At 42.5% G+C, this 15,149-nt stretch overlaps 1 long non-coding RNA gene across 1 annotated transcript in view; it reads left to right on the forward strand.

Moving 5' to 3' along the window:
* Positions 1 to 7,431: 7,431 nt before the first annotated feature.
* LOC142827139 (uncharacterized) overlaps positions 7,432 to 15,149 on the forward strand; it is a 37,124-nt gene continuing 29,406 nt past the window's right edge. Inside the window, exon 1 of the long non-coding RNA XR_012901591.2 lies at positions 7,432 to 7,503. This is a non-coding gene — a long non-coding RNA (uncharacterized LOC142827139). The remainder of the gene's footprint in view (positions 7,504 to 15,149) is intronic.

A 15,149-nucleotide genomic window follows, 5' to 3' on the forward strand; every position in this document is an offset into this window, starting at 1 on the left:
ATAAACCTTCGTCTCACTTGCTGCATGTGGCTGGAATGGTCCACCTCTTCAAGGCCTTGCAGAACTTCACCCTTCCCTACATTTCTTCTCTCATCGCCTACTTCCTCCTATTGCTTGAGCTCCTCTCAGGCTGAGCTGCAAATACTCCTTTAGCCTTCTTTTCCCACTGTACTCTTTGCGTTTTTTTCCAAGGCAGTCTCATTTGCTTGCCTCTCCTCTTTCTTTGTGCACCCAGTCAACCTTTCTTCTATGAAGCTTTCCAGTGACAATCACTGATTATGTTTTTAAAAAGTACTGCTTTAATTTGGCCCTCATCTACTGTATTACAGGGGTTCCCATTAAAATGACTGCATGTCATTTAGAACTCAGGGATATTAAAGATGCTCCATTATTTCCCTGTATTCAGTAGGGCAGTATCTCAGTATGTGCTATTTCAAATACCACTGAATAGGCAAATGTTGGCTGGTAATGGCAATATCTGTACATGTTTGAATTGTATTATCTGTATGAGTTTTAGATTGAAAGCTATTTGAATGAGGGACTCCGTCTTCTCTGTTTCTACTGTTCTGAGCACCACATAACTATAAACTTCTCTCTTTTATCCCCCAAAGTATCAGATATTGCCCACTGTTAAAACCAGGCTACCAGATCTGATGGCCCAATGACCTGCTCCTTTGTGGCAAACCCTGTCTTCTTACAAAGTGTAAGTCAGATTAAGATGTTTCCTCTCCCGTTATCTTCTTTTGTTTTCCTGTCTTCTTTTATCCTTTCATATACATTTTCTTCTGTTTTTACCTTCGTTTCGCTCACAAAGCCAACTGAGCAGCACTGGATAGTACCAAAAGAAATGGGCATTTACAGCAGATGCAAAATCAACTGCCATATGTTGCATAAATAGAATATGCAAAAATGTATTAGAGATACTAGAATTTATCTTCACTTGATTAGGGTGTCCTGATTAACCACTCGAAGCTGTGGTCTCTGAGTGATGGGATAGTTGTCAAGTGTCTGTGCTCAGACTTCCAACCAAGATATTAATTGTGGTGGTTGTTTTGTGATATGGACTCTTTCGTCTAGAAATGTCCATATTTTTCTCATCGCATACAGACAACCAAGCTGTCATCAGCTGGTCATTCATATGGGTGCCACAGAAATAAAAGGTAGTTAAAATTGAGGGTTGCATAATAAAGCCCTGTTTTTAAGTAGTCATAACTTTGAAACATCCTTCTTTTGGGCTGACATTTTACAAGCATCGCCTTTTCTTTAAGGTGACTTTATGTTTCCTAGGCCATTTTTGCTTATTTAAAAATGTTTGTTTATTTTTATTACAAAGGAAAAAAATGATTGGTGACTTAATTTTGACCAGCTCCACAGATAAAATAACATAGCTTTGAAAGCTTCAGTTCATGAAGCTTTCATGAGGCACAGTGAGGAGCAGTGAGTGGAGACCACTTTAGGAACCAACACTACACAATAGAATCATTAATCTGGTAAAGTGCATGCATGGGGACTTGCAAAGTGACCTCATACCATTGGTAAAGAAACCAAATGGGAGGGTGAATCCCTCCCTTTATTTTCATCTTCAACTGGCTAGTCCACAGAAAGACTCTAAAATCATCGCCTGCAAATCTTAGACCAGGGCTACTCAACTTTGGAAGCCCCAGAGGCCACAATGATACTCACAGCACATGCTGAGGGCTGCAACGTAAGTATGGTTGCATATACATGCAAATATATATGCAAATAGCTTCTTTCACACAATGCTCCTGGCACCTCCTCCCTGGGGGCTAGAAACACTGACACCCTGAACCTGTCTGTGCCAGCCAGCCTGTGAACTTGTGTCTTTCAATGCTCACCCCGCCTGGGAGACACCTCGCTGTTGTGGAGCATGTTCCCAGTGGAAGCCATGTTCAAAGGATCCCAACCGCAGGCCGCATGTTGAGCCCCATGTAAACACAAACCACTCCACGGGCCACACACAAACGGGCCGTGGGCCACATGCAGCCCATGGGCCATGTATTGAGTAGCCCTGTCTTAGAAGATGTTCAGTCAAAAGGTGTCTGTCCAGGGACTTGGAAGTTAAAGGTGAGAGGGGGCATGTAGCACCATGAATAAATAAGACAAGGAAATGGCTGGAGGTGCTTAGGAGTGAGGGTTTTCTGCAGAGGCCACTGCAGAATTAATTAAAGACTGTTTCATAATGCATATGCATGAGGCAAGAGATTTACAGTTACATGTTCAACCCTAGTGTTGACATTTCTAGTCTTCTCGGTGTTTAACTGTGCAATCTCAATGTTGTTCGAATGTGGGTTTTTTGCATTAACTGCTGTTATCAGGGAGATGAGCTCACTGACACCCCTCCTACAATAGGTTTAGAGGTGAATTGCATAAAATAAGAACCCACACCTCGCTTTAGCCTTCAACCCTTGAGTCCCGTTGGCTTACATTGATTCCCATGCAGGATCACAGCCAAAGTGAGTTCTTTTTTTGAGTTAACAGGCATCAAACTACTTCAAAATAAACACTGGGCTTTTATTATTAGGGGCATCAAATTTCTCATGACATGTTCAACCTTTAAAAAAATGAATGATTTATTTTAAAGGTTGGATGTCTCACCCTAGAATGAGAACCAGCAACTGGAAAAAAACCCAACGCTCACTGCAAAGAGAGAAATTAGTGGAGGTGGGGGGAGGAAACAGGCTCATGTTAAAGTTGTGTGAAGAAATGAATGATTACAAAGCATGGTCTTAAATAAGCATGATTGAAATTAACCCTCTGCCAGTGGGGAAACTTGGGTGGTGAGGGGGCAAGTGAAACAAGGCTTTCCTGAGATTCTGTTTGGTGGGAGATGAGGGTTCAGTATAGAACTTGACCTAAAAGTGGGAGCCTCTAAGCAGTAGAAATTCTATTTTATATGAAACATGCTGCTCAGCAAAATAGAGCATCATCCATACTTCTAGCTGGAAGACAGTTATGTTTTATGGCTGCAATGCCATCAAATGATCCGTAGCCTATGGCGATAGGGAGGCACAGTGGCTTGGGAAGTGAGGTGCCTGGTGGAATATGAGGCCAGCAATGTTCCTTCTAATTTTTTCCATCCGTGTGTGGATTTTTTCCAACCATGTGCAGAATAATATGTACGTGCACCAAGCCATGTGAGAATGTGCAGAACCACTATAAACAACAAAAACTAGCTGTGGATGCTCTGCTAATCAGCTGGGTGACATTTGAATCTCTCCTGTGCAGATGCACAAGCGCATAGCTTACAGGGGACACTGGAGGCCAGGTTGGAATTTGTTCCCGTCTAAGACTCTCTGCTGGTAATTCTTTATCCTCTCCACCTGAACTACTGATATCCTCTGCTGCTGTTCTTACAGCTAGGAAAGGAAGGAGCAAGCAGATTCTGATATGGAGACCAGAACTGCTCCATGCTCTGCTGCACCTTTATTGAAAATCCCATAGAAGTTTTTAGAAATTTCTCTAAATGCCAACAGATTTTAAGAGGATGAGATGGCTTCTACAGGCTTTTAGAATAATCCTATATAACTCTATGCAGGTATCACAAAGTTAAGTCCCCAACTTTGGCATGTACCCAAGGGGCCTTCACAGGCAGCCTGGGAACTGTACATATGCTAGGAGTACATCTCACTACATCAGAAAGTCGACTTGAGCTATGCCTATCGAGCTATATGAATACTGTAGCTGAAGTTGACGTACCTAAAGTCAAGTTACCACGGGGGGTCAATGGCAGAAACTCTCCCATCAACTCTCCTTATTCTTCTTGTCTGGAGTAGAGTAATAGGGTTGATGGAAGAGTGATCTGTGGTCGATTTGGTGGGTCTTAACTAGACCCCCTAAACAGACCATGAGTAGATTGATCCCATGGCATCGATCTGGACTATAGCACAGATGTAGCTCAGAAGGGTTGCCTTCCTCACAGTGGAGAAGACACTAGACAGTGGGAAAGACCTATGTGGGTCTCTCTCACAGCAGAAGAACAGCATCTCAGAGTGAGTAAGAAATATCGAACTCCTTGAAGAGAGGGAGCAGGTTCAAGAAGGCTCAGTGCAATAAGACCAGCAAGAAATTTTGTGGAGGACAGTCAACATAACTGTGTGGCCATTGGGAGAGCCCAGCAATAACAAAGTGTTGCTTGTGACTGTGAGGACCAAGGGAACTGTTTCTCTCATCGTGTTTTTTTAAAAATAAACTAGATCCCACGAGGGCAATATTACTTGAAAGGTTACAGGATGAGTATTTGTGCATGCATTCATTGGAAAGTTACTCAGGGACAGAATCCTCAGTTACCTTCTATAGAATTTAAAAAAAAAAACTCTCTTAAAAAAGAGATCATTGTCTATTAAATTTTAGAGCATATTTTCATAAGGGCTGGCTACTGGCCTTGTGGCAAGTGTGGGGAGGGCGAAGGGGGAGGCAGGGAATATAGGATTCCCTGGCCACTGGTGATAGGAGATGTCTTCATTTTCTTGGTATTGGTGCCAGGGAAAGGGTTTGGAAATGAGAAGAGATTCAGTCTTGATGAGAGATAGACAAATACACTGAAAATCTCCTCCTCTTTCATTATAATGACACCATCAGAAGGCTATATATACACTCTAGTGATATGTGCAGTTACTGTCATACTTGCAAAGGATTCATAGCCTCATGTCCTAGCCCCTACCCACATGGGCACTGATTTTTCCCAGGCATCTGGGAGCTGAAAGAAAATAACACCGGGGATGCACTGGTTTTTTCCAAGTCTCTAGGCTTTATTTGCTGCTGTTCCTGTTGGGCTGCCAGTGTTCTCCCCACTCCTCCTTGCTGCTGTTCTCAGCTCTACTGACTGTTCTCAGAGGGCAGCAAGGATGGAAAGCTAGAACAAGAAGGAAGAGGGTCCCTGCTTCATCTGACCATCAATCAGTGACACTCACGGATGGGGTGCGGAGATGGGGGTGTGTGTGTATGAGAGGGACTTGGAAGGAGGAAGCAAAAGAGGAAGCCTCGTGGTGTGTGAGATGTTGCTGGAGAGATATTAGATGTGGCAAGGGAGATGCTAGGAACCTTTGGGTATGTCTACACTGCATCCCTAGTTCGAACTAGGGATGCAAATGGAGACAATCGAAGTAGTTAATGAAGTGGGGATTTAAATATCCCGCGCTCCATTAACATGTTCTCGCCGGCGCGCTAGTTCGAATCACAGCTGATTCGAACCAGGAAGTGTGCACCGGGACGCGTTAGTTCGGACTAAAGCCCTTAGTCCGAACTAATGTTACTCCTCATTGAGTTACTCCAAATGAGGAGTAACATTAGCTCGGACTAAGGGCTTTAGTCCGAACTAACGCGACCCGGTGCGCACTTCCTGGTTCGAATCAGCTGTGATTCGAACTAGCGCGCCGGCGAGATCATGTTAATGGAGCGCGGGATATTTAAATCCCCGCTTCATTAACTACTTCGATTGTCTCCATTTGCATCCCTAGTTCGAACTAGGGATGCAGTGTAGACGTACCCTTTCTGAGGGAAGTGAAGAGAGAGAAAGAGTGCTGGAAAAGGAAGCAGGCCTACTTTCCAACTTCAGCCTTACCTATAGACATATAGGTGGGCAGCAAAGCTACTGACAACCCCTTTGAAGAACATGCTGGAATGGCAGGTGTCAGGCTACCAGTCGTCTGCCACCTCTCCTGAAGACAGCTAGCAGTAGAGCATGCCAGGGTCTAGGGCACCGCTGAGCGTGGTAGGGTTCAAGAGGCCCACATAATCATTCAAACTGATCTTGAATGGTGATCCTTTGTCCTGGTTTTATCTGTATTTTTGCAATGTTGACAATGCGGGTTTGTAATGTGGTGGTATTGGAATAAAGACACATCACCATGGGTTGATCCAAAGTCAGGGTGCAGCTTATGGGGCAGAAAATGCAGAATTTTCTGGATTATTTTTTTTTTTTTGTCTGATAAGAACATTACAAACAGCCTGGAAACTCTCAGGCTTGATGTAGCAGGTTTGGGGCCATACCTACTACTGATATATAGAGTGCAGTGGGCACATCTAGGAAGAGATTTCCCTTGAGTGCCTGCAAAATTTCCGCACAAAGCAATAACGCATCAGCCTCTGAGAGAGACCTTCAAAAATCAATTTACTCCATGTAAGGTAATTCTGGCATTATTTAAAATACATCAAACTTGTCATGGAAGTCTGTGTCATTAAAACTAACTGGCACATTTCAATTCAGGATTGACTTTCCTGCTTCCTTTCAGCTCCCACTGAGCTTGAAAAAGGAAGAGTAAAAGATATTCCTGTCTTTTACATACAGTACTTAGATTTCTTGGATTCTAATTGACTTTTGTACATCTCAAACTGGTCACCTGCCATGAATTATCTGCATTCTTGATTTCTGCTCCTCCATTATGTTGTGTTGTCTAATTACTCACTTTATTATGCATAATATATGTACAATATTTCTTTTGTTACGTAATTATATTAAAAATACAATTCCTTTTGTGGCTACAATGCTATTCTCTTTGGTGGATTATTAGAACTCACTTTGGTACCAAAAAAATTGAGTTTATATCCTTTTGTTCTGGGAAATTTTCTCAACTCTTTTCATCAGTATGGTAAAGTAAAGAGAGGGTTGTTAAGTTGGCTTTAGTGTCAATATTAATGCAATAGCACTCTAGGAGATTATCCTAACAAGTCATAGCGTATTAGGCGCTTGGTAAAAGTGTTCTAGTTTAGATGGAGCTCAGGACTTGTTCTCAATGGTATGCCTTGAATCAGGAACATTTTGTGCCTCCTGTGGAAGGAGAGTACCTGTGCCTTTTATTTTAGACATTTCTAGTCCTTAATACTTTGGCCTTATGCTCCTGGTTACCATATGTGCAAACTCCTGTCCATTTGAACGCTCATATTACTTAAGTCTTGAATAAAATGCAGTGTAGTTGCTGGTACAATGTGAAGTTTCTGTAAATTAAAGAGAGTGAAAGCCCAAATGTGCTGCATGTTCCAGGAAAGCTAGCAGTGGAGGGCACTGAGCACAAAAATAACAATAGCTGTCTCAGCGACAGTGTGTTCTCATCTATAGATCTCGGTACTTTACAAAAGAAATAAATATCCCCATGGATGGGGAGGCTGAAGCACAAAAAGGTGAAGTGACATGCTCAAGGTAACATCAGGCTACTGGCTGATCTAGGAATAGACTCCAAGTCTCCAGATTCCAAGTTCAGGGCCTTGTTATCCGGAGCGTACTGCCTATCTGCTCTAAGCATTAAGTAACCCACCAAGTTGCTGTTAAATACGTACAATTCTCTGGCACTTCCTTGCTTGCCATAACTTCTCCTTCCTGTGACTTCAGCAGTATCCAAGTAATGGAACCCTTAGTACTTATGATGTCATAGAATGAGACATTCAAAAGGATGTTTAGCAAAATAGCTTATCCCAGAAGGGAGAAGGAACAGAGGAGGGGAGGCAGTTTTATTTCTGTGCTGAGTGCTCTCCGTTTGGTTACTTCAGGTATTCTATAAACACTCCTGACTTTAACTGTATTTTTGCTTTAGCTTTGCAGTCCCCTTTAAACTTACCTGGTGCTGTTAAATGCAACCGCATTTATATCAGGGAACAATCTACTTTGCTGGAACTCACAGGGTTTGCACCTCTGGCAATGAAAGCAAGACGAATCAAGGGCTGGGACTGGCTGAAATGAATATCATACGTGTTCTCCTTTCTTTAAAAATTCATACCTCAAGGACGTAATTTAAATGTTCCTTTTCGTTTTTGGGTTCACCTTTACAAAAGACAGTATTATAACACTGCTTCTTCATTTAGATTATGGCATAATCTGAAATATCTTGTATTTCTTGACATAGACTGTGGGAAGGTCTGCCTTTACAGTCCTAAAAATCTGAATTTCTAAGGAGGTATTTTAATACATCTTGGAACCTAAAACTACATGTATTCATGTCAGAGGGAGTGAGTGAGTCATAAATAAGATATTTGTAGTAAAGCCAAGCAAATTCATTTAAATATATTTCACTGAAGAATGATCTCCAACTCCTCCTTCAATTGAATTTTTAGGTTTTCTAGTTTTTAGAATGCCCTAAACTTCTGACTGCAGTGCTGTGCTTCCCAGGGAGTCCTGTAAGAATATAAAAGGCTGTGCTGCAATTCTTCTTTGCTGCACAACATTGCAGAGGAACAGGACAAACAAAACAGGAATGAGTCAGGAAAGTACAGCACACAAAGTATTCTTGTGACCTGATATCAGATCACAGTTGTCTGGAGATGAAAATGCAAAAGAGAAGAGAGATTACACAGCACAAATTCTAAAGGGTTCTCCCAATATAGTACATATGCACGTGTGTGCACGCATGCGTGCGCGCGCGCACACACACATACACAATCACTTTACGAGTTCAGGAGTTTCTGCTTTTTTTCAAAGATCACATCCACTGTTTGTGCATGAGATACTATATGCACTAATGTACTGTAAGCAAACACAAATGGCATTGTTGGACAAGAACATAAGCTTTGATAGAAAATATTGTTTGCTCCTGTTCCTACTTAGTTGCATATCTCCTTTCTTTGGAGCTTTTTATATAGTTATATGTATAGATATATTTAAGAACACGTAATACTTCTCTCTTTAGTTCCACTGTTTGCAATAGAGGCTACGTGCGATTTAAATTGGGTTTGTTCTGACCCCTGCACAAAGATATGGGCATTGTTAACCTCTGAAATAAATGAGTGCAAAATGGAATTACAAATAAGAATAATAAAAGAATAAATAAGAAAAGTGAAAAATGGGGTATTAATTCAAGCTGTGTCCTACATACAAATAACAAATGACCCAGTAGTGGGGGAAGCAGATTGCTAAATTAAAATCAACGTGGGAGAGATTCATTGTCCCCCTCCCCTTCTCCCTCCTCCCAGCTGCATGGATCTATGTTGGGGGCTTGGTTGTCTCCCTTCCCTCTCTTCAATCTACCTAGCCAGAGACTTCTCCCTGTTTGACAGCTACCGCAAGCCCAAACTGACAGCTCTTCAAAATCCGCTGAAGAAACCCAGCATTAATTAAGTCATTGCTGGACTGTAATTTCCTTGAGAAGTAAAAAATTCTCACACAAGAAAAGGTTACAGAGACCTTTTCTGTGTCAAAATTACCATGCTGCATGAATATTAATGCTCTTAATGAAGACAACCTTTGCTTCATCAAGAAGGTTCTGGAGCAGGTGCCAAGCCTGAAGTCTCACTCTGTGGATTTTCTAGTCTGGGGGAGTAGGCTCAATGCAATTTTTCCATTAAAATCAACATTTCCCATTTCCCATGATCACTTTTTCCCCCCTTTCAGATAGGAGGATGGGGACAGGGAGGGGGAATCCCTCTGCTTTGAAATCAAACATTTAAAGGTTTCATTCAAGTCATTAGTCAGTGTTGAGAGAGACAGAAAAGAATCTGGCTTATTTATACAGACTCACACATGAATCCATAGATCATAACACTATTCATGTCTGGGATTGCCCCAGGGTGCTGCTGAGCACATTTATTCTGGAAAGGGTTGTGATAAAATCAGCTATTTGGGAAGGGGCATATCCCGCCTCCCCCTCTGACACTGTGGGAATGCTACAGTGTTAGGGGAGAGTCTGGAGGTGAGGTGCGCTCCCTTGAATTCCAGGGAGTGTCAAACACAGCTGTATATGGTGGTGGAAGGGCCTTTAGGAGCAGCTGCTACAGGGATGCTGCTGGCCTCTCTCACGTCTGCCATCCTGGGGAGTTGCTTAAGGCACCACGGATGCTACTCCAGCTGTTAGGCTGTGTGGAGCCTGAGAGGGAGGGGAAAGATACAGCACTGGCTGTATTTGCCCCTAAATGAACAACACAGAGACATGCGCACATTATAGATAAGCATCCCATTTTCTCCTCCCTCCCCTTTCCCTTGAGCGTGACTCAGGCAGCTGGGCAAGGCTAAATGGGACTCCAACTAAAGTGTGTCACGGCCATGCCTTAAGCAGACGGAGGGTTCTTGGCAGAGCTTTATAAAGGGTTGGCATGCTGCTTGCAGCCTGTGCCGGCTTGGGGAGTGAAAGGCCTGGACGATCCCAAGTCTCACTGATGGCAACACAGAGTGACAGTCACAGACACATGGTGCTGATATTTGCATCCTAGCACTGTTCACTCCCGGAGCGCTTTGTACATATTACAATGCTGGGTACGTAGGTATTAGCTTGATGTGCTGGGTGAGGGAAACTGAGGCAAAGAGTTGCCAGGCCTTTCCCCTGGGCCACCCAGAAGAGTCAATATCCATGCCAGAATTAAAATTCAGAAGTTTTAAATCAAGTTTAAAAACATTTTTAAAAGTGCTCTTTAAACTGGAAGGCTCTGAGGTTAGATCCTTTGCAGCACCACTGCTTAACTCTGCTTCAGGGCCACTTTATGCCCCGCCTCCACCCACCCCAGTGTGATTGAGTAGTGTCACAGGCTGCTCTAATTTTTTACAGTTCCCCAAAAGTAGTGTTGGCCAACATTTCTGATACCACAGATTGGCTTGCCGCCACTTTAAACTCTATCGCAGAGATTATGGAGATCCCATGTCATTCCATAGAACAGTCATTCAGAGACACTGACCCAGAGGATTGCTGGAGCACAACATTTTCTGGTTATGCCACAGCTGCAATCCTAGCATAACACTCCTCTTATGAGGGAGTCAAGGAGTGGTTCTCGGAATGGGCGAAGTGGAGCTGGCTATTCTAGTCCTGGGCCACATGAAAAGTTTCCATGCTGGGTGAATCTTCAGTTGCCATTTTATGGCAGCTTTACAGCCTATTCCTGAGACTCACTAGGGGTGTGTCTAGACTACAGGGTTTTTTCGAAAAAAGTGGCCTTTTTTCGAAAAAAACGTCCCCTGCGTCTAGACTGCTGCCGCGTTCTTTCGAAAGTAAATTGAAAGAATGTGGCAGTTTTTCCGACCGCGGAAAACCTTGTTTTATGAGGATGAACGCCTTTTTTCGAAAGTGCTCTTTCGAGAAAAGGCGCAATGTAATGCAATCTGTGCGTTTTCGAAAGAGAACATCCAGACTGCCTGGGTGTTCTCTTTCGAAAAAGCGACTTGATTTTTCGAAAGTACTGGTTGTAGTCTAGATGCTCTTTTTCAAAAGAGGCTTGCAGTCTAGACGTAGCCTACGTGTAAGGGTGCAAAGCAGGTTCTGGATTTCTTGCTTCTATGTTCCTTGATCAGGCCATGAGTTCATGTTTCATTTTTTAGAGTAGTGGTTCTCAAACTTTTTGGCCCATGGCCCACCCTGCTCAACACAGACCTTTCCACAGACAGACAGCCAACCACCCATGATGACAAAATGGGGTCAGATGGGGATGGGGGTCTTGCTGGGAGGGAGAGTGCAGGAGGAGGCTGGGGAGGATGGCCAGGAGGGAGGGTGCAGGAGTGGACTAGAAGTGGGGAGGTCTGGCTGGAAGGGAGGTTGGGTAGAGAAGCGGGCTGGGGATACAGAGTCCCAGTCGGAGGGAAGTGCACAAGAGGGATGGGGATGTGGGGTCTGGACATGAGGAGGATGGGAGGTGCTTAGCTGGCTCCATGTCCCGCCCCACCCCCTGCTCCCATTGGCCATGATTGCAGCCAATGTGAGCAATGGGGAAAGCCTCCAGATGAGCAGTTTCCTGTGCTACCATTCCCCCAGTCTGCCTAGCCCCCACCCTCACAGAGGGAGGCCCGCACTGGGGCTCCAACCTCGGAGATGGGGGCAGGGCTGGAGCGCCAGCGCTGTCTCCCCGTTGCAGTAGTGAGACAAGCCCCGAGCCTGTGGCCCACCTGAAGATGGTCATAGATCATTAGTGGTCCGTGGACCTTACTTTGAGAACCCCTGCTTTAGAAAGCTCCTTCTTTGTCAGATGAAAACATAGAGTTCTTTGCTGATGTTTCAATCATTACTTTGTGCTAGAAAACATACTAAAAATGAAGGTGCATAATCAATGAAGGTGCCTAGAACTCTGGTTAACAGGCCTGGGCATACTGGGCATTCATATATGGTGTCAAAATACCTGGCCCAATATATACAAATGAATACAGTATATGAAATAGTTAGCTTTACAATGTGGTCATTATTATAAACATTTGCTTACTGTGAATTTTGGCAACATGACAGCCCAATATGATATACCAAAACTTTGGAAGATGACATCTATTATACAGGTTGTGATTGTGAGTGGAGGGAACAGGTTTTGTACTACCTAAGAAATTTCCCTAACCATTAGGAGTTTAAAGTGTACAATGTACAATAATTCCTAGAGAAATATCCGGAACAAGTTAGTGATTAGTGGCTGCTGCTACACAGGGGAAGGGGGACACAGGTAAAAGCCACCGCCTCATCGAAAACAGAAAATAATATAAAGATTAGCCATTCATTATAACTTTTAGTTTTGTTTATTAGCCATTCATGATCTAATAATATCTGTGGCTAAAATAAATCTGATTACTTTCTGTTGGGGCATGTAATGCCCTGTATATATTAAAAAGGTAAGCAGTGATATATATTTATGGCTGTTGATGTAATAGCTATTAGATTTATAATGCAGAGAAGAAACATAATTTTATTGGAAAGAGCAATGGTTCACAATCCTATTATTGTTTATTGCTGACGTCAGTGCTGAACTCTAATGAGAATCGTGTAACAACTGGAAACAATAAAAAATAAATGTCGTTTAGATTTGCAAGAAAATAGATCCCTTCACAAAATACTGAGTTTTAAAATCCAACTGTCAGCTGCTTGGGACATCTTGCTGCAGCGTTTGCTATGCAGATGGCAGCATTTGGGGAAATGCAAGATCTAGGACTCTTGTGAGGTACATAGGCCCTCATGTGTCCTGGCTGAAGGTGCTTAGAACTTCCTAGAATCAGGCTTTTATCTTTTCTGTTAATAAAATTAAATCCAAAGAGTTATCTGTGGTGCATGCCTCTTCAGAGGAAAGAGAATGTTAAAATTCAGCCTAGCTATGAAGTACAGTACTATGAAAAGACAAGACTAACAGGTAGCTTTACTTTCAAAAACAGATGAGAATTGTAGAGTGGTAGGGGAAAGGGGAGGAAAGAGCTAATAGTCAATAGTTACAAAACTGACTGCCTGAAGTTAGGGACCTAAATCCATATTTAGGTACCTGATCTAAGTATTTCATGTTAAACTCCCAAACACTGAGGTTCTGGAAATGATTGGAAATGTCAAAATTTTGCAAGCTCAAAGTCACCTAGTGAGTCAGAGCCAAGAGCAGAACTATGTTTTCTTGTCTCCTGTGAACTGTTTACACATTGCTTCCTAAAATGCACAAATTAGCTGACACAGTCTTATAAATCACAAACTTTACAGATTGGTACATTACAGGGTAATAGTATGTCCTGTAATGATACAAATATTTTGTTATAGGACATGGTGTCACACTTAAACTTCTAAATTTTTAAAGGGGGTTCAGTTACTGTATTGAAGCAAAATGCCTTCAGAACTAGCTAGATTTGCTATTCTAGCTGAAGAACAAAGAGAAAAATTTATAGAAGATCAAACAAATAAAAATTCATTGAGAAAGACAGTAAGTGATGTCAACTTACTAAGGAATTAAAAACTTGCATTTGGTATCTGCTTTTTTGTTGGTACCCAAGTATTATAAATAATAAACTACACCCAAATTGTACATATTATAAAAGCTGCATTTTTCTCTTGGGGTTCTGGTGACATGTACAAACCACTGAGTTTTACTCCCATGGTTTGTATGTTGTTGTCAAAACCGCTCCATAAAACAACAGAGTTACAGTACAGTTGGTGGGTAATTTATTAGGGGCTGGTTTAATCTTTTTGTCTGAAATTGTTTCCAAATTACTAGACAACCATTGCTCCTGGCTCCCCAGTGTTGTGACACAATCTCATTTTGCTTTAACTGTCAAACCACACTGCTCTCTAAATGCACTGAAAGAGAGACCATGGAGGGAATGTTTAATTTTCAGAGTATTGATTTGAGATGGTCCTCAGCCAACTTCACTGATTCTCTGAATTGTGGCATGTAGGGGTTGGACTCTGAATCTCAATCCAAGTTTTGCAGCTACTCCTTATCACCCAGTCTTCCGATCTAGATGCCCCGAGGCACTGGGAGATTCAAAATCTGGATCAGAAAATTATATCTGTGGTATTGCTCGGAGGTTCACTGAGGGCTCAGTGCTGTGAGGTGGAGCCAAGATTACTTTAGCACATTGTATGACTGGGCCCTTAATGCTCCTAAGAGTTTGATCAACTAAGGGCTTAATTTTTTTACTCACATGACAGCTCTTCTAATTACAAATCTGCTAACAGTTTTGTCCCCTGATCCGTAACAAATGAGGCTGGACTTTTCAAAAAAGACTACAAGGCCTAGGTGCCTAAGGCTATGTCTACAAAGCAGCATAATTTCAGAATAACTGACATTATCCCGAAATAACATAGTCTGCATCTACACACAAGCAGTTATTTTGACATATAGTCGAGCTGGAGGGCTGCTTACTCCAACTCCTGTAACCCTCATTGTATGAGGAGTAAGGGAAGTCGGGGGAAGAGTGCTCTAGCGCGAAATAACTGCTGTGTAAATAGTGACAAAAGTGACAAAATTAGCGTGGCTCAAGTTGCATAGCTTATTTCTAGTTTAGCGCTACTGTGTAGACGTGCCCTAAAAGAAATAGAAGTGGTCTGAATCAGTTGATTTGTTTCTGGTACATCCTCCCAGATAAGAACACTGTCTTGAAAGTGCACTCTTATCTGATAGACTACATAGACCAGACATATGTATTTATACCTGAACTCTTGCCATTAGTACTCAGTCACAGGTCTGCTCCAACACCACCATATTAATTTTCTACTGCTCTTCTTAATATGCTGATGATGGTGGTTCAAACAACACCGGGTTTGAAAGGAATATTTTCCGGTTTTCTCTTTGATTTTTCCATTTAACTCTTAAATAATGGAAGTTATGTTTTCAGTAGGGCCCAGTCCAGCGACAGGCCTATTGTGAACTAGGACTAAGGTGGGAGCCCAATAAAATGTCACCTCCCCTTGTGTAGTAGTCAATTGCGGAAGAACTTTGTACATGATAGCTTAGGGATGGTGTGGCCTGCATTCTTTCCCCCCTTTCCCTTTCCC

This window comes from Pelodiscus sinensis, chromosome 2 (genome assembly GCF_052426305.1).
Source record: "Pelodiscus sinensis isolate ZL-2025 chromosome 2, ASM5242630v1, whole genome shotgun sequence".
In the NCBI taxonomy this organism is placed as follows: Eukaryota; Metazoa; Chordata; order Testudines; family Trionychidae; genus Pelodiscus; species Pelodiscus sinensis.